Source organism: Colobus angolensis, unplaced genomic scaffold (assembly GCF_000951035.1).
Source record: "Colobus angolensis palliatus isolate OR3802 unplaced genomic scaffold, Cang.pa_1.0 Scaffold38, whole genome shotgun sequence".
NCBI lineage: Eukaryota > Metazoa > Chordata > Mammalia > Primates > Cercopithecidae > Colobus > Colobus angolensis.
In genome coordinates this window covers 1871141-1878734 of record NW_012117154.1, presented here as the reverse complement: position 1 = coordinate 1878734, position 7594 = coordinate 1871141, and positions in this window count along the sequence as shown.

Here is a 7594-nt window from a genome sequence, read left to right as displayed (position 1 = left end):
ACTTCACATTCTGGACACTGGCAGCTCAGTGGAGCTCTGTTGAACCACCACTGTGGCCCCAGAGCCTGTTGTTGCTGTTCAAATCCAAGGAGTCTAAGGAAATGTCCCCTTCTCACTGCCGCTAATAGTGATTGGCAGGCTACTGCAACATGGCCAGCTTTACCTCACTCTGCCACGGTCCCCAGTGGCTGCTTTTTATGACTATGCAAGTAAATGCCATCAGCCTGAGAAGGAGTGGCATAAACTGAGTCCTTATCTCTGGTCCTTGCCTTGCCCCATGGTGCAGATTCCACTTTGGGCTCAGTCAAGAGTGGGTCATATCATAATTGGATTAGACCCCAATGTTATTGTTTTATAGGAACTCACACAACCATTTCCCCAGGGTGCAAGGCTGCCATCAGTATGGCTGGGCTGGTGAATTTTCAGGTATCAGAGACCTACGAGACCCAGAACTCTTGTCACCCTCTTATCACCACACCTTCTTCCATGGTAAATGCTAGCACATTCAATTAATTTAAAAAATACCAGCAAGGTGCTTTTTATTTAGTGCACACTTATATAGCACTCTGAATATAGGAGGAAAGATGGAAAATTCCAGCCTTCACAGAGCCAATATTTCCAGTGTTACTGCCATTCCCTGCCATGGGCTAAGGTCAAGATCAGCTTCATTTGCACGTGTTTTATGCAAGGGGAAGAACTTCTCTTTCTGTAGGATCTATCTTATCCTACTCTGCAAATTCCCAGGGTTTGTATTAGCAATTAGCACACTATGTAGCACTGGGCAAGCTGGGAGGTTGGCAGAAGGGGGCCACGTCAGAGGACAATGCTGGAACTCCACCTCCCTATAAAGCCAGGGCCAGCCTGGTTCCGGCACAATGTCCTGTTTCATGAGAGTTCATTTCCTCTGCATCATATCTATGCACAGAGGTAAGCAAGCAGGAATTTCTCTGTGCTCCCTGTAGAAAATCCCCATCTCAGATTACCTTGGCATCTCCATATGCAGATGCTTGTCAGGGGCCCAGTCGAGGTTGCTTGAATAGAATTGGCTGGGCTCCCTTAGTCTGCTGATGAGATTAAGGAATAATGTAAGATAGGAGCAGTCACACCATTACACTCTATTAGCATGATTTATGTTGGATCACTGAACCCCCCACCTTAGGTGCCACCCACCATTCTACCCCCTTAGCTACCTACAAACCCACCCTGGGGTAATGGGGTGTACATAGTTGAAAATCTGTTCACAAATTCTTTGAAACCCTCTTGAAAAGGTGGAACCTATTCTCTTCTTGAGTGTGGCTGGACTTAGTGACTTACTGTTAATGAATGGGTGGAGGGAGGAAGCAACATGAGATACTGGGCAATAAAAGATTCTGTGGTTTCCTGTTTGCTTTCTCTCTTGGATTACTCTCTCTGTGAATGATGCTAGCTTCCTTTGCCTGAGAAACTCTACAAAGAGGAGCATCTGATGAGGAAATGAGAACTCCAGCCAGAAACCAGTAATAAATTAAGGGCTCCTATGAACAATGCATTCTCCAGCCCCAATCAAGCTTTTGGATGACTGCAGCTCCTGCCAACATTTTGATTATACTTCATGACAGACTTTGAGTCAGAACCACCTACCTAAGCCACTCCAAAATTCCTGACCATCAAAAACTTTGAGATAATCAATGTTTGTTGTTTTGAACTACTACCTGTTAAGGTCGTTTTTGATATAGCAGTAGCTTGCTAATATAAGGCACTGTTATATTCTCAAAAACTTCTGAGAATCTTACCCTAAACCACCAGCTTTCTTACTATCAGGGTATCATAATGACAGGTTGTAAGTTTACAACTTGTATTAGTCTAGTTAACAGTTGTGTTAATCAGGTTGGTTAACACTAGCTACTGTAACAAACAAGACCCTCCCCACTCCACCCCGCCAAATCACAGTGGCTTAACAGAATAAAGGTTCAGTTCTCCTTTGTGAGAAGTCCAGTGTAGCTAAAACATCTGGGCAGATGATAGACCAAGATCACTGAGGGAGGAGGGGGAGGAATGGAAGAATTGACCATCTTGGTCAGAAAAGGACACACATCATCCATACTCATGCCCTGTTGGCCCAAATCAATTACTGTCACCAACCTAACTACCTGGAAGGCTGCTGGGAAATGTAGGGGAGTCCCAGGAATATTTGACAACTCCTATTGTCACTGCCACACAACCCTATTTGAGTTTTATAATTTAAAAGCCAGAAAATACATGGCTTTAAAGAGATACATAATCCATGTTTACGCTTCCTGCACCAGCCTGGGGATTAAAACGAGAAGTATATTAATCATAATAAACATTATTCTCTATATTTTATCAATAATTATTATGGCTGCCTGTAGAAAATCCCCATCTCAAACTGCTTTTCTGGGAACCCCCAGGGAATCTCTCCTGGGCATTTGAGACAAACGTAATCAGATACTACAAGGGGCTGCCTTTTCCTTCTTCTCTCCTTTTGGGCTGTGTCCATTGCTGCACTCTCTGCCACTATGAGCAGAAGTCCGCCTGTCCGTGATGAGCAAGCACTGTGCTTCCAGCACAATACAAACAGACTGAGCTTCCTGAGAGGTGGGATGACTGCGTCTCTCCCCTTTGGGTCTCACTTGGTCCCCTGGAACTGAAAGCTAAGCTTTAAGTAGAAATAGCTCTTCAGAGCTCACACATAAGTCTGTGGTCTGAGTCATTCTCTACAACAAAGATGGCACTGGGCACTCGCTCCACCACCTGCTCCCACCCACCCTCTGTGGTGCGTTTCTTCCACCCTCTCCTCTGGCCATCCCTCCGCTCATAAGCATCCTGTAAAGCACCTTTATCACATGTCTTACAAAGAGAAAAGACACCTGAAGAATGGTGGAGTTCATGCTGGTGGATGACACAAGGATGCTATAGTTCTGCGTCATTGGTTTTATGGCTACTAGGAATACACTGCCTGACTATTAGAGATGAGAAGCTATTTTAAATTGTGTTGTATTTTTCAGCCTTTCCTCGAACTTGTTCTTATTGAACTTTCCCACCCTTCCCCTCACTTTTCAAGAGATTTTCAAATATATTCATTGAGCACATTGTGACTGCACACCTAACATGTGTATAATTCTGGGACATAGAACTCCCTAAAAGTGTGAACTTCCACCTGAACCCACCTTTTCTTTCATAGGATTTGCCAACCTTCCCCACTGTTTCCTTTCCTAAATAAAAGAGTTTGGAAAAAAAGTTATAAAATATTTCTCAGACTTCCTGGAAATTTTATTTAGCATTTTGATAAGTGAAGTGTAAAGAAGTTGAAATATGCAGATCAACTTCCCCTTAAAATACATGAACCCTCATATAAATGAGGGGAAACGTGCTTTGTGAAACCATGGTTTTGGTTTTGCTGAACCAAAAGCACTTGAAAAAAATAGTTTGAGACATTCAGCAACTCCACACTGTGGCTGGGCTCACCCATCCCTAATTTCAAGGGAAATTAAATCCATCTGTTTCTCATTCATTGATTCCCAGCTCACCAAAATGCTATTCGGCAAGAGTGATGGGACGACCAGGAAGCTGTGCAGGCTGTTTTTAAGCCATGTTGTTCTCAACTGGGAAGTGGACTTGGCCAGCGTTCCCTTGGATCAGCTCCTTTATCTTCTACGTAGTACTCACAAAGTCCTATCAGATTTGAAACTCTCTGAGGCTAACTTATATATATATAAGGGTTCTGGCAGGTCAATGGGTCCAATCCCCTGCCTCAGGGTGGATTTATATCCGAGTCCTTGTGATTCGAGTTTAGTTTTGTCTTCATTGCTCATCTGCTCTTGTGATCTACAACCTTCCCGCTCAGGAAATTAACTCCTCCTTATATCTCTCCTGAAAGCCTCCTGTGCTGTAGTGGACACTGTCAATGCATTGTGCAGCTCTCCTAGTAGAGCCTTCACTGGGTCTCTGTCCCTATCACTCAACTTCTGCAAGACTTGCTACAACAAGCTAGCATGTGGAGCTCACAATTCTGAAGCCCTGGGTTGTGTTATCCTTATCCCAGGAGAGGGGTCAGGAGTCTGTCACTCCCACTTGGTCAAGGAGATGGAAATGTTGACAGGTGATATGGTTTGGCTTTGTGTCCTTGCCCACATCTCATGTGGAATTGTAATCCCCAGGGTTGGAGGAGAGACCTAGTGGGATTAACTGGATCATGAGGGCAGGTCTCCCCCTTGCTGTTCCCGTGCTAGCGAGTGAGTTCTCACTAGACCTGGCTGTTTAAACGTGTGTAGCACTTCTCTTTTTGCTCTCTTCCTCCTGCTCCAGCCATGTAGGACGTGCCTGCTTCCCCTTCACCTTCTGCCATGATTGAAATTTTCCTGAGGCCTCCCAGCCGTGCTACCTGTCCAACCTGCAGAACTGTGGGCCAATTAAACCTCTTTTCTTTACAAATTACCCAGTCTTCAGTAGTTCTTTATAGCAGGATGAGAATGGACTAATACGACAGGCCTGCAGGAAGGGAAGGAGCTCCAGAGTCAGCTCTACTTTACATCCCATTGACAGCCGTCATGCTTTAGTTTAAATGAATTTCCTCGAGTTGCAGGGATATATGAACAATGCTCCATATTTCTGATAGAGATCAGAACAAATCCCTAGATGTTCATAGCCTGGTTCTCTCATAGCTCTAGCTCTGACACTAGAGAAATATATGAGGCTGCTTCTGCTCACCTGTGACTCCCCCAGTGGGAGAATGGAGAGAGGTGGCAAAGTAAAGACAGTCAGCATTCTCAGCAAACAACCCACAGAGCGGGCACCACCAATGCTGGATTAGTAGGCAAAGGATTATGTGTTTTCAGGGAAGTATGCACAGAGCCGACCACCAACTCCTGGGTAAGCCCTGACACGTGGTAAGCGCGCAATCAATATTTGATGTTGAACCGGTAAAGCCCTCCATAAAGTGTGGCAAAGCAGGAAGATTTCCTCATTCAGAGGATTATAATTCCTCTGAGGAGAAGCCACAGAGAACGGTGCTTAAGAGCTTGGGACGCTTAGGTTTGATCCACCACGTCTCTTCATCAGCTGGGTGACCTTGGACAAGTCCCATAAACTTTCTGGGCTTTTGTTTTGACATTTGTCAATAAGAGATAGTAATAGTACCTGCCCTTGCATTAAGGATTAAATGTGTCAATTCATGTACAGCTGTAAGAACGGTACCCAACACTTTGTGTGCTTTGTAAATACCAGATGTGATTGTTATTAGCAACCTCACAGACTATTAATGTCATTTCAGGGGAAGTTCTGGGACGTGACACAGCTCTAAAAGAATGAGAGAGGTAATGTTAATCACACCTGAGAAGAGGATTCATAAAATGCTCCTCAGCTTCATCATTTGGGGATTGAATAATTGTAGTCTCAAGCTTCTCTTAAGTGTGGAACTCAGACCATCAGCATGGATATCACTTGGCAGCTTGTAACAAATGTGAAATCTTAGGAACCATCCCAAATCTGATGGATCAGAATTCCATTTCAACTAGCTGCTGCCCAGTGATTAGCATGCACATTAATTGTAAAATCCAATTTATTGTGGTAAAAGTAAGATAAAGATCTATTTAAATTGTCCTGGTTGTTGTGCTTTGAGTGATATATAAACCTGTGAATCACCATTGCAACCAAGATTCAGAACATATTCATCGCTCCCAGAGTTTGCTCTTGGTCCTTTCAGTCCATTTCTCCCTCCATCCTTGACCCCAGGCAACTTCTGATTAACTTTGTCCCTATAGGTTATTTTCAATGTTTAAGAATTTGTATACATGAAATCATACAGTATGTACTTCTGGCTCATTTTGCTCAGCAGAATGGCTTTGAGGTTCATCATATTGTTTTTCTCATCAGTAGGTCATTGATTTTTCTCGTATTCCATTGTACGGGCAGACTACATTTTTTATCCATTTACCAATTGATACATATATATAAGATATATATCATGTGGTTTTAATATATATATCATATAGATCTTATATATATATCTCAATTGGTAAATGGATAAAAAAATCTTATATATAAGATATATATCATATATCTTATATGTCATATATATCTTCTATATAAGATACATACCCATGATATATATATATATATCATATATATCTCATATATATATATATTTTTGGAGACAGAGTCTCGCTGTGTTGCCCAGGTTGGAGTGTAGTGCCATGATCTTGGCTCACTGCAACCTCTGCTTCCCGGATTTAAGTATTTTTCCTGCCTCAGCCTCCCCAGTAGCTGGGATTACAGGCACCCGCCACCAGGCCTGGCTGTTTTTTTTTTGTTTTTGTTTTTGTTTTTGTATTTTTAGTAGAGATGGGGTTTCACCATGTTGGTCAGGCTGGTCTTGAACTCCTGACCGCATGATCTGCCCACCTTGGCCTCCCAAAGTTCTGGGATTACAGGCATGAGCCACCGTGCCCAGCCACCAATTGGTAAATATTTAGGTGGTTTACAGGTATTCTGGCTATTATGAAGAAAGCTTCCGTGAACAATATTGTACAGTTGGCCCTTGTGTCTCTGTGGGTTCAACCAACCATGGATTAAAAATATAAATAGCAAAACAATAAAAACTAGAATACAACAATAAAAATAATATGTTTCAAAATCAAATATAGTAAACAACTATTTACATAGCATTTACATTGTATTATGTATTATAAATAATCTAGAGATGGATACGAGAGAATAGGTGTAGGTTATATGCAAATATTATACAATTTGACATAAGGAATTTGAGCATCCTTGGATTTTGGTATCTGAGGGAGATCCTGGAACCAATCCCCTTCAGATGCCAGGGGATGACTGTCCAAGTCCTTCAGTGGACAGATGTTCTCTTTTCACTTGGGTAATGCTTAAGAATGGAATTTCTGAGTCTTATAATATATATGTTCAACTTTTTAAGAAACTGTCAGTCTTCCACAGCGGTTGTGCTATTTTGTATTCTGTTCAGCATTATGTGAGAGTTCTGTTTGCTCCATGTACCCATGAACAACTGGGCTAGTCTTTTTATTTTCTATTCATTCTAATGGGCGTATCGTGACATCTCATTGTGGTTTTAATTCGCATTTCTACAATGAATACTGTAGAATAATGTACTCATATGTTTACTGGCCATTCATATATCTTCTTTTTGTGAAGAATCTGTTCAAATCTTCTGCCCACAATTTAATGACTTTTTTGTCTTCTTCTTATTGAGTTGCAGGGCTTCTTTATATATTCTGAATATAAGTGCTTTGTCATATATATACATATATAGTTTTGCTCAATGTTGAGGTTTGTCTTTACTTTCTTGTTTCCCTTAGGAGATTTTTAAAAATTTTGATAAAAATCCAATGATAATTTTTCTCCTTGTTTATACTACTTATGTCCTATCTAATAAATGTTTGCCTACCCCAAAGTCACAAAAATGTGTTTGTATGTTTTCCCGAGAAGTTTTGTACTTCTAGCTATTACATAATAACAAAACATAAGAGAAGTTTTATGCTTTTAGCTTATACATTTAGGTCTACGTTCCGTTTTAATATTTGTGTGTGGTGTGAGGTTCTGTGTAGTGTTTTTTTCTTCCATA